General features: G+C 48.3%; 18 non-coding genes across 18 annotated transcripts; 6 read left to right on the forward strand and 12 right to left on the reverse strand.

Annotated features, from left to right (window-relative positions):
- The first annotated feature begins 1,934 nt into the window (after positions 1–1,934).
- On the forward strand, positions 1,935–2,016 carry trnal-aag (transfer RNA leucine (anticodon AAG)). The gene has a single exon. It is a non-coding gene; the product is annotated as a tRNA-Leu (tRNA).
- Positions 2,017–3,055: 1,039 nt separating this feature from the next.
- On the reverse strand, positions 3,056–3,137 carry trnas-gcu (transfer RNA serine (anticodon GCU)). Its single transcript has one exon. It is a non-coding gene; the product is annotated as a tRNA-Ser (tRNA).
- A 580-nt stretch (positions 3,138–3,717) lies between these two features.
- On the forward strand, positions 3,718–3,799 carry trnal-aag (transfer RNA leucine (anticodon AAG)). The gene has a single exon. It is a non-coding gene; the product is annotated as a tRNA-Leu (tRNA).
- A 2,776-nt stretch (positions 3,800–6,575) lies between these two features.
- On the reverse strand, positions 6,576–6,657 carry trnac-gca (transfer RNA cysteine (anticodon GCA)). Its single transcript has one exon. It is a non-coding gene; the product is annotated as a tRNA-Cys (tRNA).
- Positions 6,658–6,853: 196 nt separating this feature from the next.
- trnal-uag (transfer RNA leucine (anticodon UAG)) lies at positions 6,854–6,935 on the reverse strand. The gene has a single exon. It is a non-coding gene; the product is annotated as a tRNA-Leu (tRNA).
- A 1,670-nt stretch (positions 6,936–8,605) lies between these two features.
- trnas-gcu (transfer RNA serine (anticodon GCU)) lies at positions 8,606–8,687 on the reverse strand. Its single transcript has one exon. It is a non-coding gene; the product is annotated as a tRNA-Ser (tRNA).
- Positions 8,688–9,267: 580 nt separating this feature from the next.
- trnal-aag (transfer RNA leucine (anticodon AAG)) lies at positions 9,268–9,349 on the forward strand. The gene has a single exon. It is a non-coding gene; the product is annotated as a tRNA-Leu (tRNA).
- A 2,777-nt stretch (positions 9,350–12,126) lies between these two features.
- Positions 12,127–12,208, reverse strand: trnac-gca (transfer RNA cysteine (anticodon GCA)). The gene has a single exon. It is a non-coding gene; the product is annotated as a tRNA-Cys (tRNA).
- Positions 12,209–12,404: 196 nt separating this feature from the next.
- trnal-uag (transfer RNA leucine (anticodon UAG)) lies at positions 12,405–12,486 on the reverse strand. The gene has a single exon. It is a non-coding gene; the product is annotated as a tRNA-Leu (tRNA).
- Positions 12,487–14,802: 2,316 nt separating this feature from the next.
- trnal-aag (transfer RNA leucine (anticodon AAG)) lies at positions 14,803–14,884 on the forward strand. Its single transcript has one exon. It is a non-coding gene; the product is annotated as a tRNA-Leu (tRNA).
- Positions 14,885–17,661: 2,777 nt separating this feature from the next.
- trnas-gcu (transfer RNA serine (anticodon GCU)) lies at positions 17,662–17,743 on the reverse strand. The gene has a single exon. It is a non-coding gene; the product is annotated as a tRNA-Ser (tRNA).
- Positions 17,744–18,323: 580 nt separating this feature from the next.
- On the forward strand, positions 18,324–18,405 carry trnal-aag (transfer RNA leucine (anticodon AAG)). Its single transcript has one exon. It is a non-coding gene; the product is annotated as a tRNA-Leu (tRNA).
- Positions 18,406–19,444: 1,039 nt separating this feature from the next.
- On the reverse strand, positions 19,445–19,526 carry trnas-gcu (transfer RNA serine (anticodon GCU)). Its single transcript has one exon. It is a non-coding gene; the product is annotated as a tRNA-Ser (tRNA).
- Positions 19,527–20,106: 580 nt separating this feature from the next.
- trnal-aag (transfer RNA leucine (anticodon AAG)) lies at positions 20,107–20,188 on the forward strand. Its single transcript has one exon. It is a non-coding gene; the product is annotated as a tRNA-Leu (tRNA).
- Positions 20,189–21,546: 1,358 nt separating this feature from the next.
- trnas-gcu (transfer RNA serine (anticodon GCU)) lies at positions 21,547–21,633 on the reverse strand. The gene has a single exon. It is a non-coding gene; the product is annotated as a tRNA-Ser (tRNA).
- A 2,036-nt stretch (positions 21,634–23,669) lies between these two features.
- On the reverse strand, positions 23,670–23,751 carry trnac-gca (transfer RNA cysteine (anticodon GCA)). Its single transcript has one exon. It is a non-coding gene; the product is annotated as a tRNA-Cys (tRNA).
- Positions 23,752–23,947: 196 nt separating this feature from the next.
- trnal-uag (transfer RNA leucine (anticodon UAG)) lies at positions 23,948–24,029 on the reverse strand. The gene has a single exon. It is a non-coding gene; the product is annotated as a tRNA-Leu (tRNA).
- Positions 24,030–25,683: 1,654 nt separating this feature from the next.
- Positions 25,684–25,765, reverse strand: trnas-gcu (transfer RNA serine (anticodon GCU)). The gene has a single exon. It is a non-coding gene; the product is annotated as a tRNA-Ser (tRNA).
- Between the last annotated feature and the right edge of the window lie 1,805 nt (positions 25,766–27,570).

Raw genomic sequence — 27,570 nt, forward strand, 5'->3', positions numbered from 1 at the left:
ACCAAAAACACACAGTGGTCTGTATACAGTTGTGAATGTGGCCCCACAGGATCTTAATGCAGTGTTTCGTAGATGCAGGGTCAAGACCGGGGTCGTGGATGGACAAGCGGCGCACGCAACCTGGGAGCATGCATGCGTACAAAGCGGAAAGACAGGGCCCTTACCCGGGTAGCTTGGCAGAGCTGTCAAAGGTGCTGGATTAAGGCTCCAGTCTCTTCGGAGGCGTGGGTTCAAATCCCACCGCTGCCAGCAGCCATGTTTTTGCCCGTCTTCAACGACCTGGTTGACGACTTTGCTAGGTTTCAGCAAGACTCCCAGGCGGCATCCAAATGAACCAAAAACACACAGTGGTCTGTATACAGTTGTGAATGTGGCCCCACAGGATCTTAATGCAGTGTTTCGTAGATGCAGGGTCAAGACCGGGGTCGTGGATGGACAAGCGGCGCACGCAACCTGGGAGCAGAAACACACAGACGCACACCTGACGTTCATTACTTATGGCCCAAGTACCCGAGGAACGCTTGCTGATGGAGTGCAGGTGGACCCAGGGGCGTTGTGCGTCGCTGATTCCCTCAAACGAAAACAAATGATAATAAGGCACACGGGCAAGCTTAATAATAAAAGTTGGGAATAAGAAATGAGACAATGAGGTGAAAGCAAATCAAAACACAAAATAAAAGGCAATATAATGCCAACCAAAATACACAACCATATTGAATAGAGAGAAGCGAATGATGAATGTAATAAAAATGAGAGATTAGAAGAGCTCATTAACACCGTCCGAAACATGAACTTTACATTCCTGATGCTATCTGGGCTGTACGTGCACCTTCCCCAAGGGTGAGAGCTTTGCCTCTTGTTTTATGGAGGTGTAGATCTTAATGTCATTGCTTTCGTTTCATTCCATGTTCTAATTGCACCAAGGTGTGGCTCTTTGGCTGCTGAAGTGCCCACCAGTAACTTGGGCTTTGCGGGGAATTGATTGAGGGTGGTGTGGTCACTTGAAATCTTGATAGTGGGGCCTTTTCTCATATACCTCGCCCCAGGACCAAAAATTCAGCGCTGGCATTTCAGCCACACCAGCCCCCACCCAAGACCCAAAGCAAGCAGACACGCCCTGCACCCTCGCAGGCCATCTCCCACCATGCACACCGCCAACCCGGCTATTGCACTCGAGGGTAATGACAACATTTTGAGACAGGACGGAACAGGATTGCAACGTAATGGAAAGAGATGAACACGTTATTGAGGCAGCATCATTGCTCTTCTGTAAAAGGCTGCCGTGATCCGAACCCACGCGTGCACAGCACAATGGATTAGCAGTCCATCGCCTTTACCACTCGGCCACCTCGTCTGCAGAGAGCACTCCCCGTTGACATGCAAAGTACATTTCAAGAAAAGTAACGTGTGAAATGGAACGACGAGGTGCAACTAGGAAAGCACCATGACTTTAATGGCTAAAGGAAGTTGGCAACGGTGGGATTCTAACCCACGCCTCTAAAGAGACTAGAGCTTAAACGAAGCGCCTTAGACCACTCGGCCACGTTACCACACACAGCACGATGTCTACGGTCACACCTGCTTCAGTCGTCTCACGTGGTGGACGCTTCTGCGTATCAACATTTTCAACAGCGCTGTTGACCTTTGCTGCTGTTGAAGATGCACCGAGTACATTAAGCATGAAAACATCCCAATCTGTACGGGCTCGAAAGGATTGTATTGTGACCCGCACATACTGCGCAGTGGACTCGTAGTCTGTTTGCACGCAGACACAAGACTTCACCTGAATCGACGTCTTTTGACGAAACTAGATTAAATGCATAGGATTTGATCATTGAAATCATCATGACAATAACTTCATACATACATGCATGCGTGCATGCATGCTTACATACATCCAGACATACAAAGCGGTAAGACAGGGCCCTTCCCCGGGTAGCGTGGCCGAGCGGTCTAAGGCGCTGGATTAAGGCTCCAGTCTCTTCGGAGGCGTGGGTTCAAATCCCACCGCTGCCAGCAGCCATGATTTTGCCCGTCTTCAACGACCTGGTTGACGACTTTGCTAGGTTTCAGCAAGACTCCCAGGCGGCATCCAAATGAACCAAAAACACACAGTGGTCTGTATACAGTTGTGAATGTGGCCCCACAGGATCTTAATGCAGTGTTTCGTAGATGCAGGGTCAAGACCGGGGTCGTGGATGGAAAAGCGGCGCACGCAACCTGGGAGCAGAAACACACAGACGCACACCTGACGTTCATTACTTATGGCCCAAGTACCCGAGGAACGCTTGCTGATGGAGTGCAGGTGGACCCAGGGGCGTTGTGCGGCGCTGATTCCCACAAATGAAAACAAATGATAATAAGGCACACGTGCAAGCTTAATAATAACAGTTGGGAAGAAGAAATGAGACAATGAGGTGAAAGCAAATCAAAACACAAAATAAAAGGCAATATAATGCCAACCAAAATACACAACCATATTGAATAGAGAGAAGCGAATGATGAATGTAATAAAAATGAGAGATTAGAAGAGCTCATTAACACCGTCCGAAACATGAACTTTACATTCCTGATGCTATCTGGGCTGTACGTGCACCTTCCCCAAGGGTGAGAGCTTTGCCTCTTGTTTTATGGAGGTGTAGATCTTAATGTCATTGCTTTCGTTTCATTCCATCTTCTAATTGCACCAAGGTGTGGCTCTTTGGCTGCTGAAGTGCCCACCAGTAACTTGGGCTTTGCGGGGAATTGATTGAGGGTGGTGTGGTCACTTGAAATCTTGATAGTGGGGCCTTTTCTCATATACCTCGCCCCAGGACCAAAAATTCAGCGCTGGCATTTCAGCCACACCAGCCCCCACCCAAGACCCAAAGCAAGCAGACACGCCCTGCACCCTCGCAGGCCATCTCCCACCATGCACACCGCCACCCCGGCTATTGCACTCGAGGGTAATGACAACATTTTGAGACAGGACGGAAAAGGATTGCAACGTAATGGAAAGAGATGAACACTTTATTGAGGCAGCATCATTGCTCTTCTGTAAGAGGCTGCCGTGATACGACGAGGATGGGATTCGAACCCACGCGTGCACAGCACAATGGATTAGCAGTCCATCGCCTTAACCACTCGGCCACCTCGTCTGCAGAGAGCGCTTCCCGTTGACATGCAAAGTACATTTCAAGAAAAGTAACGTGTGAAATGGAACGACGAGGTGCAACTAGGAAAGCACCATGACTTTAATGGCTAAAGGAAGTTGGCAACGGTGGGATTCTAACCCACGCCTCCAAAGAGACTGGAGCTTAAAAGAAGCGCCTTAGACCACTCGGCCATGTTACCACACACAGCATGATGTCTACGGTCACACCTGCTTCAGTCGTCTCATGTGGTGGACGCTTCTGCGTATCAACATTTTCAACAGCGCTGTTGACCTTTGCTGCTGTTGAAGATGTACCGAGTACATTAAGCATGAAAACATCCCAATCTGTACGGGCTCGAAAGGATTGTATTGTGACCCGCACATACTGCGCAGTGGACTCGTAGTCTGTTTGCACGCAGACACAAGACTTCACCTGAATCGACGTCTTTTGACGAAACTAGATTAAATGCATAGGATTTGATCATTGAAATCATCATGACAATAACTTCATACATACATGCATGCGTGCATGCATGCTTACATACATCCAGACATACAAAGCTGTAAGACAGGGCCCTTCCCCGGGTAGCGTGGCCGAGCGGTCTAAGGTGCTGGATTAAGGCTCCAGACTCTTCGGAGGCATGGGTTCAAATCCCACCGCTGCCAGCAGCCATGTTTTTGCCCGTCTTCAACGACCTGGTTGACGACTTTGCTAGGTTTCAGCAAGACTCCCAGGCGGCATCCAAATGAACCAAAAACACACAGTGGTCTGTATAAAGTTGTGAATGTGGCCCCACAGGATCTTAATGCAGTGTTTCGTAGATGCAGGGTCAAGACCGGGGTCGTGAATGGACAAGCGGCGCACGCAACCTGGGAGCAGAAACACACAGACGCACACCTGACGTTCATTACTTATGGCCCAAGTACCCGAGGAATGCTTGCTGATGGAGTGCAGGTGGACCCAGGGGCGTTGTGCGGCGCTGATTCCCTCAAACGATAACAAATGATAATAAGGCACACGTGCAAGCTTAATAATAACAGTTGGGAATAAGAAATGAGACAATGAGGTGAAAGCAAATCAAAACACAAAATAAAAGGCAATATAATGCCAACCAAAATACACAACCATATTGAATAGAGAGAAGTGAATGATGAATGTAATAAAAACGAGAGATTAGAAGAGCTCATTAACACCGTCCGAAACATGAACTTTACATTCCTGATGCTATCTGTGCTGTACGTGCACCTTCCCCAAGGGTGAGAGCTTTGCCTCTTGTTTTATGGAGGTGTAGATCTTAATGTCATTGCTTTCGTTTCATTCCATCTTCTAATTGTACCAAGGTGTGGCTCTTTGGCTGCTGAAATGCCCACCAGTAACTTGGGCTTTGCGGGGAATTCATTGAGGGTGATGTGCATGCAAAGTACATGTCCAGAAAAGTAACGTGTGAAATTGAATGACGAGGTGCAACTAGGAAAGCACCATGACTTTAATGGCTAAAGAAGTTGGCAACGATAGGATTCTAACCCACGCCTCCAAAGAGACTGGAGCTTAAATGAAGCGCCTTAGACCACTCGGCCACATTACCACACACAGTACGATGCCTACGGTCACACCTGCTTCAGTCATCTCACGTGGTGGACGCTTCTGCGTATCAACATTTTCAACAGCGCTGTTGACCTTTGCTGCTGTTGAAGATGCACCGAGTACATTAAGCATGAAAACATCCTAATCTGTACGGGCTCGAAAGGATTGTATTGTGACCCGCACATACTGCGCAGTGGACTCGTAGTCTGTTTGCACGCAGACACAAGACTTCACCTGAATCGACGTCTTTTGACGAAACTAGATTAAATGCATAGGATTTGATCATTGAAATCATCATGACAATAACTTCATACATACATACATGCGTGCATGCATGTATGCGTGCATGAATGCTTACATACATCCAGACATACAAAGCGGTAAGACAGGGCCATTCCCCGGGTAGCGTGGCCGAGCTGTCAAAGGCGCTGGGTTAAGGCACCAGTCTCTTCGGAGGCGTGGCTTCAAATCTCACCGCTGCCAGCAGCATTGTTTTTGCCCGTCTTCAACGACCAGGTTGACGACGTTGCTAGGTTTCAGCAAGACTCCCAGGCGGCATCCAAATGAAACAAATACACACAGTGGTCTGTATACAGTTGTGAATGTGGCCACACAGGATCTTAAAGCAGTGTTTCGTAGATGCAGGGTCAAGACTGGGGTCGTGGATGGAAAAGCGGCGCACGCAACCTGGGAGCATGCATGCGTACAAAGCGGAAAGACAGGGCCCTTACCCGGGTAGCTTGGCCGAGCTGTCAAAGGCGCTGGGTTAAGGCACCAGTTTCTTCGGAGGCGTGGGTTCAAATCCCACCGCTGCCAGCAGCCGTGTTTTTGCCCGTCTTCAACGACCAGGTTGACGACGTTGCTAGGTTTCAGCAAGACTCCCAGGCGGCATCCAAATGAAACAAAAACACACAGTGGTCTGTATACAGTTGTGAATGTGGCCACACAGGCTCTTAATGCAGTGTTTCGTAGATGCAGGGTCAAGACTGGGGTCGTGGATGGAAAAGCGGCGCACGCAACCTGGGAGCAGAAACACACAGACGCACACCTGACGTTCATTACTTATGGCCCAAATACCCGAGGAACGCTTGGTGATGGAGTGCAGGTGGACCGAGGGGCGTTGTACGGCGCTGATTCCCTCAAACGAAAACAAATGATAATAAGGCACACGTGCAAGCTTAATAATAACAGTTGGGAATAAGAAATGAGACAATGAGGTGAAAGCAAATCAAAACACAAAATAAAAGGCAATATATAATGCCAACCAAAATACACAACCATATTGAATAGAGAGAAGTGAATGATGAATGTAATAAAAACGAGAGATTAGAAGAGCTCATTAATACCGTCCGAAACATGAACTTTACATTCCTGATGCTATCTGGGCTGTACGTACACCTTCCCCAAGGGTGAGAGCTTTGCCTCTTGTTTTATGGAGGTGTAGATCTTAATGTCATTGCTTTCGTTTCATTCCATCTTCTAATTGCACCAAGGTGTGGCTCTTTGGCTGCTGAAGTGCCCACCAGTAACTTGGGCTTTGCGGGGAATTGATTGAGGGTGGTGTGGTCACTTGAAATCCTGATAGTGGGGCCTTTTCTCATATACCTCGCCCCAGGACCAAAAATTCAGCGCTGGCATTTCAGGCACACCAGCCCCCACCCAAGACCCAAAGCAAGCAGACACGCCCTGCACCCTCACAGGCCATCTCCCACCATGCACACCGCCACCCCGGCTATTCCACTCGAGGGTAATGACAACATTTTGAGACAGGACGGAACAGGATTGCAACGTAATGGAAAGAGATGAACACTTTATTGAGGCAGCATCATTGCTCTTCTGTAAAAGGCTGCCGAGATCCGACGAGGATGGGATTCGAACACACGCGTGCACAGCACAATGGATTTGCAGTACATCGCCTTAACCACTCTGCCACCTCGTCTGTGGAGAGCGTTCCCCGTTGACATGCAAGGTACATGTCAAGAAAAGTATTTCGATTTAAATCAAGCGAGGGTGATTGCGTGGGTTGGAAGTGCGTGAATGGACTCTTTCAGCAACACCTCATACACGAGTAACATGTGAAATTGAACGACGAGGTGCAACTAGGAAAGCACCATGGTTTAACGGCTAAAGGAAGTTGGCAACGGTGGGATTCGAATCCACGCCTCCAAAGAGACTGGAGCCTAAATCCAGCGCCTTAGACCGCTCTGCCACGTTACCACTGCGCAGTGAACTCGTAGTCTGCTTGCACGCAGAAAGAAGACTTCACCTGAATCGAAGTCTTTTGACGAAACTAGATTAAATGCATAGGATTTGATCATTGAAATCATCATGACAATAACTTCATACATACATGCATGCGTGCATGCATGTATGCGTGCATGAATGCTTACATACATCCAGACATACAAAGCGGTAAGACAGGGCCATTCCCCGGGTAGCGTGGCCGAGCTGTCAAAGGCGCTGGGTTAAGGCACCAGTCTCTTCGGAGGCGTGGCTTCAAATCCCAACACTGCCAGCAGTCGTGTTTTTGCCCGTCTTCAACAACCAGGTTGACGACGTTGCTAGGTTTCAGCAAGACTCCCAGGCGGCATCCAAATGAAACAAAAACACACAGTGGTCTGTATACAGTTGTGAATGTGGCCACACAGGATCTTAAAGCAGTGTTTCGTAGATGCAGGGTCAAGACTGGGGTCGTGGATGGAAAAGCGGCGCACGCAACCTGGGAGCATGCATGCGTACAAAGCGGAAAGACAGGGCCCTTACCCGGGTAGCTTGGCCGAGCTGTCAAAGGTGCTGGATTAAGGCTCCAGTCTCTTCGGAGCCGTGGGTTCAAATCCCACCGCTGCCAGCAGCCATGTTTTTGCCCGTCTTCAACGACCTGGTTGACGACTTTGCTAGGTTTCAGCAAGACTCCCAGGCGGCATCCAAATGAACCAAAAACACACAGTGGTCTATATACAGTTGTGAATGTGGCCCCACAGGATCTTAATGCAGTGTTTCGTAGATGCAGGGTCAAGACCGGGGTCGTGGATGGACAAGCGGCGCACGCAACCTGGGAGCAGAAACACACAGACGCACACCTGACGTTCATTACTTATGGCCCAAGTACCCGAGGAACGCTTGCTGATGGAGTGCAGGTGGACCCAGGGGCGTTGTGCGTCGCTGATTCCCTCAAACGAAAACAAATGATAATAAGGCACACGGGCAAGCTTAATAATAAAAGTTGGGAATAAGAAATGAGACAATGAGGTGAAAGCAAATCAAAACACAAAATAAAAGGCAATATAATGCCAACCAAAACACACAACCATATTGAATAGAGAGAAGCGAATGATGAATGTAATAAAAATGAGAGATTAGAAGAGCTCATTAACACCGTCCGAAACATGAACTTTACATTCCTGATGCTATCTGGGCTGTACGTGCACCTTCCCCAAGGGTGAGAGCTTTGCCTCTTGTTTTATGGAGGTGTAGATCTTAATGTCATTGCTTTCGTTTCATTCCATGTTCTAATTGCACCAAGGTGTGGCTCTTTGGCTGCTGAAGTGCCCACCAGTAACTTGGGCTTTGCGGGGAATTGATTGAGGGTGGTGTGGTCACTTGAAATCTTGATAGTGGGGCCTTTTCTCATATACCTCGCCCCAGGACCAAAAATTCAGCGCTGGCATTTCAGCCACACCAGCCCCCACCCAAGACCCAAAGCAAGCAGACACGCCCTGCACCCTCGCAGGCCATCTCCCACCATGCACACCGCCACCCCGGCTATTGCACTCGAGGGTAATGACAACATTTTGAGACAGGACGGAAAAGGATTGCAACGTAATGGAAAGAGATGAACACTTTATTGAGGCAGCATCATTGCTCTTCTGTAAGAGGCTGCCGTGATACGACGAGGATGGGATTCGAACCCACGCGTGCACAGCACAATGGATTAGCAGTCCATCGCCTTAACCACTCGGCCACCTCGTCTGCAAAGAGCGCTTCCCGTTGACATGCAAAGTACATTTCAAGAAAAGTAACGTGTGAAATGGAACGACGAGGTGCAACTAGGAAAGCACCATGACTTTAATGGCTAAAGGAAGTTGGCAACGGTGGGATTCTAACCCACGCCTCCAAAGAGACTGGAGCTTAAAAGAAGCGCCTTAGACCACTCGGCCATGTTACCACACACAGCATGATGTCTACGGTCACACCTGCTTCAGTCGTCTCATGTGGTGGACGCTTCTGCGTATCAACATTTTCAACAGCGCTGTTGACCTTTGCTGCTGTTGAAGATGTACCGAGTACATTAAGCATGAAAACATCCCAATCTGTACGGGCTCGAAAGGATTGTATTGTGACCCGCACATACTGCGCAGTGGACTCGTAGTCTGTTTGCACGCAGACACAAGACTTCACCTGAATCGACGTCTTTTGACGAAACTAGATTAAATGCATAGGATTTGATCATTGAAATCATCATGACAATAACTTCATACATACATGCATGCGTGCATGCATGCTTACATACATCCAGACATACAAAGCTGTAAGACAGGGCCCTTCCCCGGGTAGCGTGGCCGAGCGGTCTAAGGTGCTGGATTAAGGCTCCAGACTCTTCGGAGGCATGGGTTCAAATCCCACCACTGCCAGCAGCCATGTTTTTGCCCGTCTTCAACGACCTGGTTGACGACTTTGCTAGGTTTCAGCAAGACTCCCAGGCGGCATCCAAATGAACCAAAAACACACAGTGGTCTGTATACAGTTGTGAATGTGGCCCCACAGGATCTTAATGCAGTGTTTCGTAGATGCAGGGTCAAGACCGGGGTCGTGAATGGACAAGCGGCGCACGCAACCTGGGAGCAGAAACACACAGACGCACACCTGACGTTCATTACTTATGGCCCAAGTACCCGAGGAATGCTTGCTGATGGAGTGCAGGTGGACCCAGGGGCGTTGTGCGGCGCTGATTCCCTCAAACGACAACAAATGATAATAAGGCACACGTGCAAGCTTAATAATAACAGTTGGGAATAAGAAATGAGACAATGAGGTGAAAGCAAATCAAAACACAAAATAAAAGGCAATATAATGCCAACCAAAATACACAACCATATTGAATAGAGAGAAGTGAATGATGAATGTAATAAAAACGAGAGATTAGAAGAGCTCATTAACACCGTCCGAAACATGAACTTTACATTCCTGATGCTATCTGTGCTGTACGTGCACCTTCCCCAAGGGTGAGAGTTTTGCCTCTTGTTTTATGGAGGTGTAGATCTTAATGTCATTGCTTTCGTTTCATTCCATCTTCTAATTGTACCAAGGTGTGGCTCTTTGGCTGCTGAAATGCCCACCAGTAACTTGGGCTTTGCGGGGAATTCATTGAGGGTGATGTGCATGCAAAGTACATGTCCAGAAAAGTAACGTGTGAAATTGAATGACGAGGTGCAACTAGGAAAGCACCATGACTTTAATGGCTAAAGGAAGTTGGCAACGATAGGATTCTAACCCACGCCTCCAAAGAGACTGGAGCTTAAATGAAGCGCCTTAGACCACTCGGCCACATTACCACACACAGTACGATGCCTACGGTCACACCTGCTTCAGTCATCTCACGTGGTGGACGCTTCTGCGTATCAACATTTTCAACAGCGCTGTTGACCTTTGCTGCTGTTGAAGATGCACCGAGTACATTAAGCATGAAAACATCCCAATCTGTACGGGCTCGAAAGGATTGTATTGTGACCCGCACATACTGCGCAGTGGACTCGTAGTCTGTTTGCACGCAGACACAAGACTTCACCTGAATCGACGTCTTTTGACGAAACTAGATTAAATGCATAGGATTTGATCATTGAAATCATCATGACAATAACTTCATACATACATACATGCGTGCATGCATGTATGCGTGCATGAATGCTTACATACATCCAGACATACAAAGCGGTAAGACAGGGCCATTCCCCGGGTAGCGTGGCCGAGCTGTCAAAGGCGCTGGGTTAAGGCACCAGTCTCTTCGGAGGCGTGGCTTCAAATCTCACCGCTGCCAGCAGCATTGTTTTTGCCCGTCTTCAACGACCAGGTTGACGACGTTGCTAGGTTTCAGCAAGACTCCCAGGCGGCATCCAAATGAAACAAATACACACAGTGGTCTGTATACAGTTGTGAATGTGGCCACACAGGATCTTAAAGCAGTGTTTCGTAGATGCAGGGTCAAGACTGGGGTCGTGGATGGAAAAGCGGCGCACGCAACCTGGGAGCATGCATGCGTACAAAGCGGAAAGACAGGGCCCTTACCCGGGTAGCTTGGCCGAGCTGTCAAAGGCGCTGGGTTAAGGCACCAGTTTCTTCGGAGGCGTGGCTTCAAATCCCACCGCTGCCAGCAGCCGTGTTTTTGCCCGTCTTCAACGACCAGGTTGACGACGTTGCTAGGTTTCAGCAAGACTCCCAGGCGGCATCCAAATGAAACAAAAACACACAGTGGTCTGTATACAGTTGTGAATGTGGCCACACAGGATCTTAATGCAGTGTTTCGTAGATGCAGGGTCAAGACTGGGGTCGTGGATGGAAAAGCGGCGCACGCAACCTGGGAGCAGAAACACACAGACGCACACCTGACGTTCATTACTTATGGCCCAAATACCCGAGGAACGCTTGGTGATGGAGTGCAGGTGGACCGAGGGGCGTTGTATGGCGCTGATTCCCTCAAACGAAAACAAATGATAATAAGGCACACGTGCAAGCTTAATAATAACAGTTGGGAATAAGAAATGAGACAATGAGGTGAAAGCAAATCAAAACACAAAATAAAAGGCAATATATAATGCCAACCAAAATACACAACCATATTGAATAGAGAGAAGTGAATGATGAATGTAATAAAAACGAGAGATTAGAAGAGCTCATTAATACCGTCCGAAACATGAACTTTACATTCCTGATGCTATCTGGGCTGTACGTACACCTTCCCCAAGGGTGAGAGCTTTGCCTCTTGTTTTATGGAGGTGTAGATCTTAATGTCATTGCTTTCGTTTCATTCCATCTTCTAATTGCACCAAGGTGTGGCTCTTTGGCTGCTGAAGTGCCCACCAGTAACTTGGGCTTTGCGGGGAATTGATTGAGGGTGGTGTGGTCACTTGAAATCCTGATAGTGGGGCCTTTTCTCATATACCTCGCCCCAGGACCAAAAATTCAGCGCTGGCATTTCAGGCACACCAGCCCCCACCCAAGACCCAAAGCAAGCAGACACGCCCTGCACCCTCACAGGCCATCTCCCACCATGCACACCGCCACCCCGGCTATTCCACTCGAGGGTAATGACAACATTTTGAGACAGGACGGAACAGGATTGCAACGTAATGGAAAGAGATGAACACTTTATTGAGGCAGCATCATTGCTCTTCTGTAAAAGGCTGCCGAGATCCGACGAGGATGGGATTCGAACACACGCGTGCACAGCACAATGGATTTGCAGTACATCGCCTTAACCACTCTGCCACCTCGTCTGTGGAGAGCGTTCCCCGTTGACATGCAAGGTACATGTCAAGAAAAGTATTTCGATTTAAATCAAGCGAGGGTGATTGCGTGGGTTGGAAGTGCGTGAATGGACTCTTTCAGCAACACCTCATACACGAGTAACATGTGAAATTGAACGACGAGGTGCAACTAGGAAAGCACCATGGTTTAACGGCTAAATGAAGTTGGCAACGGTGGGATTCGAACCCACGCCTCCAAAGAGACTGGAGCCTAAATCCAGCGCCTTAGACCGCTCTGCCACGTTACCACTGCGCAGTGAACTCGTAGTCTGCTTGCACGCAGAAAGAAGACTTCACCTGAATCGAAGTCTTTTGACGAAACTAGATTAAATGCATAGGATTTGATCATTGAAATCATCATGACAATAACTTCATACATACATGCATGCGTGCATGCATGTATGCGTGCATGAATGCTTACATACATCCAGACATACAAAGCGGTAAGACAGGGCCATTCCCCGGGTAGCGTGGCCGAGCTGTCAAAGGCGCTGGGTTAAGGCACCAGTCTCTTCGGAGGCGTGGCTTCAAATCCCAACACTGCCAGCAGTTGTGTTTTTGCCCGTCTTCAACAACCAGGTTGACGACGTTGCTAGGTTTCAGCAAGACTCCCAGGCGGCATCCAAATGAAACAAAAACACACAGTGGTCTGTATACAGTTGTGAATGTGGCCACACAGGATCTTAAAGCAGTGTTTCGTAGATGCAGGGTCAAGACTGGGGTCGTGGATGGAAAAGCGGCGCACGCAACCTGGGAGCATGCATGCGTACAAAGCGGAAAGACAGGGCCCTTACCCGGGTAGCTTGGCCGAGCTGTCAAAGGTGCTGGATTAAGGCTCCAGTCTCTTCGGAGGCGTGGGTTCAAATCCCACCGCTGCCAGCAGCCATGTTTTTGCCCGTCTTCAACGACCTGGTTGACGACTTTGCTAGGTTTCAGCAAGACTCCCAGGCGGCATCCAAATGAACCAAAAACACACAGTGGTCTATATACAGTTGTGAATGTGGCCCCACAGGATCTTAATGCAGTGTTTCGTAGATGCAGGGTCAAGACCGGGGTCGTGGATGGACAAGCGGCGCACGCAACCTGGGAGCAGAAACACACAGACGCACACCTGACGTTCATTACTTATGGCCCAAGTACCCGAGGAACGCTTGCTGATGGAGTGCAGGTGGACCCAGGGGCGTTGTGCGTCGCTGATTCCCTCAAACGAAAACAAATGATAATAAGGCACACGGGCAAGCTTAATAATAAAAGTTGGGAATAAGAAATGAGACAATGAGGTGAAAGCAAATCAAAACACAAAATAAAAGGCAATATAATGCCAACCAAAATACACAACCATATTGAATAGAGAGAAGCGAATGATGAATGTAATAAAAATGAGAGATTAGAAGAGCTCATTAACACCGTCCGAAACATGAACTTTACATTCCTGATGCTATCTGGGCTGTACGTGCACCTTCCCCAAGGGTGAGAGCTTTGCCTCTTGTTTTATGGAGGTGTAGATCTTAATGTCATTGCTTTCGTTTCATTCCATGTTCTAATTGCACCAAGGTGTGGCTCTTTGGCTGCTGAAGTGCCCACCAGTAACTTGGGCTTTGCGGGGAATTGATTGAGGGTGGTGTGGTCACTTGAAATCTTGATAGTGGGGCCTTTTCTCATATACCTCGCCCCAGGACCAAAAATTCAGCGCTGGCATTTCAGCCACACCAGCCCCCACCCAAGACCCAAAGCAAGCAGACACGCCCTGCACCCTCGCAGGCCATCTCCCACCATGCACACCGCCAACCCGGCTATTGCACTCGAGGGTAATGACAACATTTTGAGACAGGACGGAACAGGATTGCAACGTAATGGAAAGAGATGAACACTTTATTGAGGCAGCATCATTGCTCTTCTGTAAAAGGCTGCCGTGATCCGAACCCACGCGTGCACAGCACAATGGATTAGCAGTCCATCGCCTTAACCACTCGGCCACCTCGTCTGCAGAGAGCACTCCCCGTTGACATGCAAAGTACATTTCAAGAAAAGTAACGTGTGAAATGGAACGACGAGGTGCAACTAGGAAAGCACCATGACTTTAATGGCTAAAGGAAGTTGGCAACGGTGGGATTCTAACCCACGCCTCTAAAGAGACTAGAGCTTAAACGAAGCGCCTTAGACCACTCGGCCACGTTACCACACACAGCACGATGTCTACGGTCACACCTGCTTCAGTCGTCTCACGTGGTGGACGCTTCTGCGTATCAACATTTTCAACAGCGCTGTTGACCTTTGCTGCTGTTGAAGATGCACCGAGTACATTAAGCATGAAAACATCCCAATCTGTACGGGCTCGAAAGGATTGTATTGTGACCCGCACATACTGCGCAGTGGACTCGTAGTCTGTTTGCACGCAGACACAAGACTTCACCTGAATCGACGTCTTTTGACGAAACTAGATTAAATGCATAGGATTTGATCATTGAAATCATCATGACAATAACTTCATACATACATGCATGCGTGCATGCATGCTTACATACATCCAGACATACAAAGCGGTAAGACAGGGCCCTTCCCCGGGTAGCGTGGCCGAGCGGTCTAAGGCGCTGGATTAAGGCTCCAGTCTCTTCGGAGGCGTGGGTTCAAATCCCACCGCTGCCAGCAGCCATGTTTTTGCCCGTCTTCAACGACCTGGTTGACGACTTTGCTAGGTTTCAGCAAGACTCCCAGGCGGCATCCAAATGAACCAAAAACACACAGTGGTCTGTATACAGTTGTGAATGTGGCCCCACAGGATCTTAATGCAGTGTTTCGTAGATGCAGGGTCAAGACCGGGGTCGTGAATGGACAAGCGGCGCACGCAACCTGGGAGCAGAAACACACAGACGCACACCTGACGTTCATTACTTATGGCCCAAGTACCCGAGGAATGCTTGCTGATGGAGTGCAGGTGGACCCAGGGGCGTTGTGCGGCGCTGATTCCCTCAAACGACAACAAATGATAATAAGGCACACGTGCAAGCTTAATAATAACAGTTGGGAATAAGAAATGAGACAATGAGGTGAAAGCAAATCAAAACACAAAATAAAAGGCAATATAATGCCAACCAAAATACACAACCATATTGAATAGAGAGAAGTGAATGATGAATGTAATAAAAACGAGAGATTAGAAGAGCTCATTAACACCGTCCGAAACATGAACTTTACATTCCTGATGCTATCTGTGCTGTACGTGCACCTTCCCCAAGGGTGAGAGCTTTGCCTCTTGTTTTATGGAGGTGTAGATCTTAATGTCATTGCTTTCGTTTCATTCCATCTTCTAATTGTACCAAGGTGTGGCTCTTTGGCTGCTGAAATGCCCACCAGTAACTTGGGCTTTGCGGGGAATTCATTGAGGGTGATGTGCATGCAAAGTACATGTCCAGAAAAGTAACGTGTGAAATTGAATGACGAGGTGCAACTAGGAAAGCACCATGACTTTAATGGCTAAAGGAAGTTGGCAACGATAGGATTCTAACCCACGCCTCCAAAGAGACTGGAGCTTAAATGAAGCGCCTTAGACCACTCGGCCACATTACCACACACAGTACGATGCCTACGGTCACACCTGCTTCAGTCATCTCACGTGGTGGACGCTTCTGCGTATCAACATTTTCAACAGCGCTGTTGACCTTTGCTGCTGTTGAAGATGCACCGAGTACATTAAGCATGAAAACATCCCAATCTGTACGGGCTCGAAAGGATTGTATTGTGACCCGCACATACTGCGCAGTGGACTCGTAGTCTGTTTGCACGCAGACACAAGACTTCACCTGAATCGACGTCTTTTGACGAAACTAGATTAAATGCATAGGATTTGATCATTGAAATCATCATGACAATAACTTCATACATACATACATGCGTGCATGCATGTATGCGTGCATGAATGCTTACATACATCCAGACATACAAAGCGGTAAGACAGGGCCATTCCCCGGGTAGCGTGGCCGAGCTGTCAAAGGCGCTGGTTTAAGGCACCAGTCTCTTCGGAGGCGTGGCTTCAAATCTCACCGCTGCCAGCAGCATTGTTTTTGCCCGTCTTCAACGACCAGGTTGACGACGTTGCTAGGTTTCAGCAAGACTCCCAGGCGGCATCCAAATGAAACAAATACACACAGTGGTCTGTATACAGTTGTGAATGTGGCCACACAGGATCTTAAAGCAGTGTTTCGTAGATGCAGGGTCAAGACTGGGGTCGTGGATGGAAAAGCGGCGCACGCAACCTGGGAGCATGCATGCGTACAAAGCGGAAAGACAGGGCCCTTACCCGGGTAGCTTGGCCGAGCTGTCAAAGGCGCTGGGTTAAGGCACCAGTTTCTTCGGAGGCGTGGCTTCAAATCCCACCGCTGCCAGCAGCCGTGTTTTTGCCCGTCTTCAACGACCAGGTTGACGACGTTGCTAGGTTTCAGCAAGACTCCCAGGCGGCATCCAAATGAACCAAAAACACACAGTGGTCTGTATACAGTTGTGAATGTGGCCACACAGGATCTTAATGCAGTGTTTCGTAGATGCAGGGTCAAGACTGGGGTCGTGGATGGAAAAGCGGCGCACGCAACCTGGGAGCAGAAACACACAGACGCACACCTGACGTTCATTACTTATGGCCCAAATACCCGAGGAACGCTTGGTGATGGAGTGCAGGTGGACCGAGGGGCGTTGTACGGCGCTGATTCCCTCAAACGAAAACAAATGATAATAAGGCACACGTGCAAGCTTAATAATAACAGTTGGGAATAAGAAATGAGACAATGAGGTGAAAGCAAATCAAAACACAAAATAAAAGGCAATATATAATGCCAACCAAAATACACAACCATATTGAATAGAGAGAAGTGAATGATGAATGTAATAAAAACGAGAGATTAGAAGAGCTCATTAATACCGTCCGAAACATGAACTTTACATTCCTGATGCTATCTGGGCTGTACGTACACCTTCCCCAAGGGTGAGAGCTTTGCCTCTTGTTTTATGGAGGTGTAGATCTTAATGTCATTGCTTTCGTTTCATTCCATCTTCTAATTGCACCAAGGTGTGGCTCTTTGGCTGCTGAAGTGCCCACCAGTAACTTGGGCTTTGCGGGGAATTGATTGAGGGTGGTGTGGTCACTTGAAATCTTGATAGTGGGGCCTTTTCTCATATACCTCGCCCCAGGACCAAAAATTCAGCGCTGGCATTTCAGCCACACCAGCCCCCACCCAAGACCCAAAGCAAGCAGACACGCCCTGCACCCTCGCAGGCCATCTCCCACCATGCACACCGCCACCCCGGCTATTGCACTCGAGGGTAATGACAACATTTTGAGACAGGACGGAAAAGGATTGCAACGTAATGGAAAGAGATGAACACTTTATTGAGGCAGCATCATTGCTCTTCTGTAAGAGGCTGCCGTGATACGACGAGGATGGGATTCGAACCCACGCGTGCACAGCACAATGGATTAGCAGTCCATCGCCTTAACCACTCGGCCACCTCGTCTGCAGAGAGCACTCCCCGTTGACATGCAAAGTACATTTCAAGAAAAGTAACGTGTGAAATGGAACGACGAGGTGCAACTAGGAAAGCACCATGACTTTAATGGCTAAAGGAAGTTGGCAACGGTGGGATTCTAACCCACGCCTCTAAAGAGACTAGAGCTTAAACGAAGCGCCTTAGACCACTCGGCCACGTTACCACACACAGCACGATGTCTACGGTCACACCTGCTTCAGTCGTCTCACGTGGTGGACGCTTCTGCGTATCAACATTTTCAACAGCGCTGTTGACCTTTGCTGCTGTTGAAGATGCACCGAGTACATTAAGCATGAAAACATCCCAATCTGTACGGGCTCGAAAGGATTGTATTGTGACCCGCACATACTGCGCAGTGGACTCGTAGTCTGTTTGCACGCAGACACAAGACTTCACCTGAATCGACGTCTTTTGACGAAACTAGATTAAATGCATAGGATTTGATCATTGAAATCATCATGACAATAACTTCATACATACATGCATGCGTGCATGCATGCTTACATACATCCAGACATACAAAGCGGTAAGACAGGGCCCTTCCCTGGGTAGCGTGGCCGAGCGGTCTAAGGCGCTGGATTAAGGCTCCAGTCTCTTCGGAGGCGTGGGTTCAAATCCCACCGCTGCCAGCAGCCATGTTTTTGCCCGTCTTCAACGACCTGGTTGACGACTTTGCTAGGTTTCAGCAAGACTCCCAGGCGGCATCCAAATGAACCAAAAACACACAGTGGTCTGTATACAGTTGTGAATGTGGCCCCACAGGATCTTAATGCAGTGTTTCGTAGATGCAGGGTCAAGACCGGGGTCGTGGATGGAAAAGCGGCGCACGCAACCTGGGAGCAGAAACACACAGACGCACACCTGACGTTCATTACTTATGGCCCAAGTACCCGAGGAACGCTTGGTGATGGAGTGCAGGTGGACCCAGGGGCGTTGTGCGTCGCTGATTCCCGCAAATGAAAACAAATGATAATAAGGCACACGTGCAAGCTTAATAATAACAGTTGGGAATAAGAAATGAGACAATGAGGTTAAAGCAAATCAAAACACAAAATAAAAGGCAATATAATGCCAACCAAAATACACAACCATATTGAATAGAGAGAAGCGAATGATGAATGTAATAAAAATGAGAGATTAGAAGAGCTCATTAACACCGTCCGAAACATGAACTTTACATTCCTGATGCTATCTGGGCTGTACGTGCACCTTCCCCAAGGGTGAGAGCTTTGCCTCTTGTTTTATGGAGGTGTAGATCTTAATGTCATTGCTTTCGTTTCATTCCATCTTCTAATTGCACCAAGGTGTGGCTCTTTGGCTGCTGAAGTGCCCACCAGTAACTTGGGCTTTGCGGGGAATTGATTGAGGGTGGTGTGGTCACTTGAAATCTTGATAGTGGGGCCTTTTCTCATATACCTCGCCCCAGGACCAAAAATTCAGCGCTGGCATTTCAGCCACACCAGCCCCCACCCAAGACCCAAAGCAAGCAGACACGCCCTGCACCCTCGCAGGCCATCTCCCACCATGCACACCGCCACCCCGGCTATTGCACTCGAGGGTAATGACAACATTTTGAGACAGGACGGAAAAGGATTGCAACGTAATGGAAAGAGATGAACACTTTATTGAGGCAGCATCATTGCTCTTCTGTAAGAGGCTGCCGTGATACGACGAGGATGGGATTCGAACCCACGCGTGCACAGCACAATGGATTAGCAGTCCATCGCCTTAACCACTCGGCCACCTCGTCTGCAGAGAGCGCATCCCGTTGACATGCAAAGTACATTTCAAGAAAAGTAACGTGTGAAATGGAACGACGAGGTGCAACTAGGAAAGCACCATGACTTTAATGGCTAAAGGAAGTTGGCAACGGTGGGATTCTAACCCACGCCTCCAAAGAGACTGGAGCTTAAAAGAAGCGCCTTAGACCACTCGGCCATGTTACCACACACAGCATGATGTCTACGGTCACACCTGCTTCAGTCGTCTCATGTGGTGGACGCTTCTGCGTATCAACATTTTCAACAGCGCTGTTGACCTTTGCTGCTGTTGAAGATGTACCGAGTACATTAAGCATGAAAACATCCCAATCTGTACGGGCTCGAAAGGATTGTATTGTGACCCGCACATACTGCGCAGTGGACTCGTAGTCTGTTTGCACGCAGACACAAGACTTCACCTGAATCGACGTCTTTTGACGAAACTAGATTAAATGCATAGGATTTGATCATTGAAATCATCATGACAATAACTTCATACATACATGCATGCGTGCATGCATGCTTACATACATCCAGACATACAAAGCGGTAAGACAGGGCCCTTCCCCGGGTAGCGTGGCCGAGCGGTCTAAGGCGCTGGATTAAGGCTCCAGTCTCTTCGGAGGCGTGGGTTCAAATCCCACCGCTGCCAGCAGCCATGTTTTTGCCCGTCTTCAACGACCTGGTTGACGACTTTGCTAGGTTTCAGCAAGACTCCCAGGCGGCATCCAAATGAACCAAAAACACACAGTGGTCTGTATACAGTTGTGAATGTGGCCCCACAGGATCTTAATGCAGTGTTTCGTAGATGCAGGGTCAAGACTGGGGTCGTGGATGGAAAAGCGGCACACGCAACCTGGCAGCATGCATGCGTACAAAGCGGAAAGACAGGGCCCTTACCCGCGTAGCTTGGCCGAGCTGTCAAAGGCGCTGGGTTAAGGCACCAGTCTCTTCGGAGGCGTGGGTTCAAATCCCACCGCTGCCAGCAGCCATGTTTTTGCCCGTCTTCAACGACCTGGTTGACGACGTTGCTAGGTTTCAGCAAGACTCCCAGGCGGCATCAAAATCAAACAAAATAACACAGTGGTCTGTATACAGTTGTGAATGTGGCCACACAGGATCTTAATACAGTGTTTCGTAGATGCAGGGTCAAGACTGGGGTCATGGATGGAAAAGCGGCGCACGCAACCTGGGAGCAGAAACACACAGACGCACACCTGACGTTCATTACTTATGGCCCATGTACCCGAGGAACGCTTGGTGATGGAGTGCAGGTGGACCCAGGGGCGTTGTGCGGCGCTGATTCCCTCAAACGAAAACAAATGATAATAAGGCACACGTGCAAGCTTAATAATAACAGTTGGGAATAAGAAATGAGACAATGAGGTGAAAGCAAATCAAAACACAAAATAAAAGGCAATATAATGCCAACCAAAATACACAACCATATTGAATAGAGAGAAGTGAATGATGAATGTAATAAAAATGAGAGATTAGAAGAGCTCATTAACACCGTCCGAAACATGAACTTTACATTCCTGATGCTATCTGGGCTGTACGTGCACCTTCCCCAAGGGTGAGAGCTTTGCCTCTTGTTTTATGGAGGTGTAGATCTTAATGTCATTGCTTTCGTTTCATTCCATCTTCTAATTGTACCAAGGTGTGGCTCTTTGGCTGCTGAAATGCCCACCAGTAACTTGGGCTTTGCAGGGAATTGATTGAGGGTGGTGTGGTCACTTGAAATCTTGATAGTGGGGCCTTTTCTCATATACCTCGCCCCAGGACCAAAAATTCAGCACTGGCATTTCAGCCACACCAGCCCCACCAAAAGCAGACACGCCCTGCACCCTCGCAGGCCATCTCCCACCATGCACACCGCCGCCACCCCGGCTATTCCACTTGAGGAAAATGACAAAATTTTGAGACAGGACGGAACAGGATTGCAACGTAATGGAAAGAGATGAACACCTTTTCGAGGCAGCATCATTGCTATTCTATAAAAGGTTCCCATGATCTCACGAGGATGGGACTCGAACCCACGCGTGCATAGCACAATGGATTAGCAGTCTATCGCCTTAACCACTCGGCCACCTCGTCTGCCGAGCGTGCTCCCCCTTGACATGCAAAGTACATTTCAAGAAAAGTAACGTGTGAAATGGAACGACGAGGTGCAACTAGGAAAGCACCATGACTTTAATGGCTAAAGGAAGTTGGCAACGGTGGGATTCTAACCCACGCCTCCAAAGAGACTGGAGCTTAAATGAAGCGCCTTAGACCACTCGGCCACGTTACCACACACAGCACGATGTCTACGGTCACACCTGCTTCAGTCGTCTCATGTGGTGGACGCTTCTGCGTATCAACATTTTCAACAGCGCTGTTGACCTTTGCTGCTGTTGAAGATGCACCGAGTACATTAAGCATGAAAACATCCCAATCTGTACGGGCTCGAAAGGATTGTATTGTGACCCGCACATACTGCGCAGTGGACTCGTAGTCTGTTTGCACGCAGACACAAGACTTCACCTGAATCGACGTCTTTTGACGAAACTAGATTAAATGCATAGGATTTGATCATTGAAATCATCATGACAATAACTTCATACATACATGCATGCGTGCATGCATGCTTACATACATCCAGACATACAAAGCGGTAAGACAGGGCCCTTACCCGGGTAGCTTGGCCGAGCTGTCAAAGGCGCTGGGTTAAGGCACCAGTTTCTTCGGAGGCGTGGCTTCAAATCCCACCGCTGCCAGCAGCCGTGTTTTTGCCCGTCTTCAACGACCTGGTTGACGACGTTGCTAGGTTTCAGCAAGACTCCCAGGCGGCATCCAAATGAAACAAAAACACACAGTGGTCTGTATACAGTTGTGAATGTGGCCACACAGGATCTTAATGCAGTGTTTCGTAGATGCAGGGTCAAGACTGGGGTCGTGGATGGAAAAGCGGCGCACGCAACCTGGGAGCATGCATGCGTACAAAGCGGAAAGACAGGGCCCTTACCCGGGTAGCTTGGCCGAGCTGTCAAAGGCGCTGGGTTAAGGCACCAGTTTCTTCGGAGGCGTGGCTTCAAATCCCACCGCTGCCAGCAGCCGTGTTTTTGCCCGTCTTCAACGACCAGGTTGACGACGTTGCTAGGTTTCAGCAAGACTCCCAGGCGGCATCCAAATGAACCAAAAACACACAGTGGTCTGTATACAGTTGTGAATGTGGCCACACAGGATCTTAATGCAGTGTTTCGTAGATGCAGGGTCAAGACTGGGGTCGTGGATGGAAAAGCGGCGCACGCAACCTGGGAGCAGAAACACACAGACGCACACCTGACGTTCATTACTTATGGCCCAAATACCCGAGGAACGCTTGGTGATGGAGTGCAGGTGGACCGAGGGGCGTTGTACGGCGCTGATTCCCTCAAACGAAAACAAATGATAATAAGGCACACGTGCAAGCTTAATAATAACAGTTGGGAATAAGAAATGAGACAATGAGGTGAAAGCAAATCAAAACACAAAATAAAAGGCAATATATAATGCCAACCAAAATACACAACCATATTGAATAGAGAGAAGTGAATGATGAATGTAATAAAAACGAGAGATTAGAAGAGCTCATTAATACCGTCCGAAACATGAACTTTACATTCCTGATGCTATCTGGGCTGTACGTACACCTTCCCCAAGGGTGAGAGCATTGCCTCTTGTTTTATGGAGGTGTAGATCTTAATGTCATTGCTTTCGTTTCATTCCATCTTCTAATTGCACCAAGGTGTGGCTCTTTGGCTGCTGAAGTGCCCACCAGTAACTTGGGCTTTGCGGGGAATTGATTGAGGGTGGTGTGGTCACTTGAAATCCTGATAGTGGGGCCTTTTCTCATATACCTCGCCCCAGGACCAAAAATTCAGCGCTGGCATTTCAGGCACACCAGCCCCCACCCAAGACCCAAAGCAAGCAGACACGCCCTGCACCCTCACAGGCCATCTCCCACCATGCACACCGCCACCCCGGCTATTCCACTCGAGGGTAATGACAACATTTTGAGACAGGACGGAACAGGATTGCAACGTAATGGAAAGAGATGAACACTTTATTGAGGCAGCATCATTGCTCTTCTGTAAAAGGCTGCCGAGATCCGACGAGGATGGGATTCGAACACACGCGTGCACAGCACAATGGATTTGCAGTACATCGCCTTAACCACTCTGCCACCTCGTCTGTGGAGAGCTTTCCCCGTTGACATGCAAGGTACATGTCAAGAAAAGTATTTCGATTTAAATCAAGCGAGGGTGATTGCGTGGGTTGGAAGTGCGTGAATGGACTCTTTCAGCAACACCTCATACACGAGTAACATGTGAAATTGAACGACGAGGTGCAACTAGGAAAGCACCATGGTTTAACGGCTAAAGGAAGTTGGCAACGGTGGGATTCGAACCCACGCCTCCAAAGAGACTGGAGCCTAAATCCAGCGCCTTAGACCGCTCTGCCACGTTACCACTGCGCAGTGAACTCGTAGTCTGCTTGCACGCAGAAAGAAGACTTCACCTGAATCGAAGTCTTTTGACGAAACTAGATTAAATGCATAGGATTTGATCATTGAAATCATCATGACAATAACTTCATACATACATGCATGCGTGCATGAATGCTTACATACATCCAGACATACAAAGCGGTAAGACAGGGCCATTCCCCGGGTAGCGTGGCCGAGCTGTCAAAGGCGCTGGGTTAAGGCACCAGTCTCTTCGGAGGCGTGGCTTCAAATCCCAACACTGCCAGCAGTCGTGTTTTTGCCCGTCTTCAACAACCAGGTTGACGACGTTGCTAGGTTTCAGCAAGACTCCCAGGCGGCATCCAAATGAAACAAAAACACACAGTGGTCTGTATACAGTTGTGAATGTGGCCACACAGGATCTTAAAGCAGTGTTTCGTAGATGCAGGGTCAAGACTGGGGTCGTGGATGGAAAAGCGGCGCACGCAACCTGGGAGCATGCATGCGTACAAAGCGGAAAGACAGGGCCCTTACCCGGGTAGCTTGGCCGAGCTGTCAAAGGCGCTGAGTTAAGGCACCAGTTTCTTCGGAGGCGTGGCTTCAAATCCCACCGCTGCCAGCAGCCGTGTTTTTGCCCGTCTTCAACGACCAGGTTGACGACGTTGCTAGGTTTCAGCAAGACTCCCAGGCGGCATCCAAATGAAACAAAAACACACAGTGGTCTGTATACAGTTGTGAATGTGGCCACACAGGATCTTAATGCAGTGTTTCGTAGATGCAGGGTCAAGACTGGGGTCGTGGATGGAAAAGCGGCGCACGCAACCTGGGAGCAGAAACACACAGACGCACACCTGACGTTCATTACTTATGGCCCAAGTACCCGAGGAACGCTTGCTGATGGAGTGCAGGTGGACCCAGGGGCGTTGTGCGGCGCTGATTCCCTCAAACAAAAACAAATGATAATAAGGCACACGTGCAAGCTTAATAATAACAGTTGGGAATAAGAAATGAGACAATGAGGTGAAAGCAAATCAAAACACAAAATAAAAGGCAATATAATGCCAACCAAAATACACAACCATATTGAATAGAGAGAAGTGAATGATGAATGTAATAAAAATGAGAGATTAGAAGAGCTCATTAACACCGTCCGAAACATGAACTTTACATTCCTGATGCTATCTGGGCTGTACGTGCACCTTCCCCAAGGGTGAGAGCTTTGCCTCTTGTTTTATGGAGGTGTAGATCTTAATGTCATTGCTTTCGTTTCATTCCATCTTCTAATTGTACCAAGGTGTGGCTCTTTGGCTGCTGAAATGCCCACCAGTAACTTGGGCTTTGCGGGGAATTGATTGAGAGTGGTGTGGTCACTTGAAATCATGATAGTTGGGCCTTTTCTCATATACCTCGCCCCAGGACCAAAAATTCAGCGCTGGCATTTCAGCCACACCAGCCCCCACCCAAGACCCAAAGCAAGCAGACACACCCTGCACCCTCGCAGGCCATCTCCCACCATGCACACCGCCACCCCGGCTATTCCACTCGAGGGTAATGACAACATTTTGAGACAGGACGGAACAGGATTGCAACGTAATGGAAAGAGATGAACACTTTATTGAGGCAGCATCATTGCTCTTCTGTAAAAGGCTGCCGTGATTCGACGAGGATGGGATTCGAACCCTCGCGTGCAGAGCACAATGGATTAGCAGTCCATCGCCTTAACCACTCGGCCACCTCGTCTGCCAAGAGCGCTCCCCGTTGCCATGCAAAGTACATGTCATGAAAAGCATTTCGATTTAAATCAAGCGATGGCGTGAATGGACTCTTTCAGCAACACCTCATACACGAGTAACGTGAAATTGAACGACGAGGTGCAACTAGGAAAGCACCATGATTTAACGGCTAAAGGAAGATGGCAATGGTGGGATTCGAAACCATGCCTCTAAAGAGACTGGGGCCTAAATCCAGCACCTTAGACCGCTCGGCCACGTTACCACTGCACAGTTGACTCGTAGTCTGTTTGCACGCAGACACAAGACTTCACCTGAATCGACGTCTTTTGACGAAACTAGATTAAATGCATAGGATTTGATCATTGAAATTATCATGACAATAACTTCATACATACATGCATGCGTGCATGCATGTATGCGTGCATGCATGCCTACATACATCCAGACATACATTGCGGTAAGACAGGGCCCTTACCCGGGTAGCTTGGCCGAGCGGTCAAAGGCGCTGGGTTATGGCACCTGTCTTTTCCGAGGCGTGGGTTCAAATCCCACCGCTGCCAGCAGCCGTGTTTTTGCCCGTCTTCAACGACCAGGTTGACGACGTTGCTAGGTTTCAGCAAGACTCCCAGGCGGCATCCAAATGAAACAAAAACACACAGTGGTCTGTATACAGTTGTGAATGTGGCCACACAGGATCTTAATGCAGTGTTTCGTAGATGCAGGGTCAAGACTGGGGTCGTGGATGGAAAAGCGGCGCACGCAACCTGGGAGCAGAAACACACAGACGCACACCTGACGTTCATTACTTATGGCCCAAGTACCCGAGGAACGCTTGGTGATGGAGTGCAGGTGGACCCAGGGACGTTGTGCGGCGCTGATTCGCTCAAACGAAAACAAATGTCTGGAGCCTAAATTACACAGGGGCCAACATCTGGTAGGGGGGTCCAGGGGCATGCCCCCCCGGGCTGCTTTTTTTTGTAAAATGATTAAAAAAAACTAAAATTTTAAGATAGGATTGAAGCAATTTACAAGGATGAGGAGGGCAATTAATAAAAATACAGCACAAATGAACACATAATTTCTACAGTTTGCTATTTACAAAATATATACATCTTCTCCACCCCCCTCACCCCCAAAAGTGCTTCATTATGGATACATGAGCGTTTGTTCTGTGTAAAAGGGAATGGTGTTGGTAAACTAAATATGCAAAAATAAAGAAAATGCATGATTGGACAGAATTGGTACACATTTCCTAAAGAGCACCTACCCATATGCCCTTGCCTGCCTAATCATATCTCTCTCTCTTCCTTCCTTTTTTTTTCTTCAATCTATCTGTATATTTGCACTCACCCTCTCTCTCTCTCTCCTGAACAGATTAAAATAGTTCAATTCTACAGTTGTAATGGGTGTTGCTAAAACGTTTAACAAACTCATCCATTTCTAAAGACTTTGCCCTCCTTGATTCAATGCTCAAAGCTCCAAGATGACTCAAACGGTCATCTCCCATTGTTGTTCTTAGGTGTTTTTTAATAAGCTTGAGTGCAGAGAAGCTTGTTTCACATGCTGCACTGCTGACTGGTGTCACAATGGCTATCTTACACAATTGGAAAAGGTAATGGAATACCTCTTTAAAATGTTCCAGAAATACCACAAACTCAAGATCGATGGTCATACTCTGCATTCATTTTTTTTCTTTCCTTTCCAAAAGCCTCCTAGTTTCATATAGCTCATGTTTCAGATCTACAGCTCTTGATTCAAAAATCTCTGCAAATGTAAACAGAGGGTCCTCATCTAAAAATATGCTGCTTTTAG

The sequence above is a fragment of the Amia ocellicauda genome, chromosome 14 (assembly GCF_036373705.1).
Source record: "Amia ocellicauda isolate fAmiCal2 chromosome 14, fAmiCal2.hap1, whole genome shotgun sequence".
Lineage (NCBI taxonomy): Eukaryota > Metazoa > Chordata > Actinopteri > Amiiformes > Amiidae > Amia > Amia ocellicauda.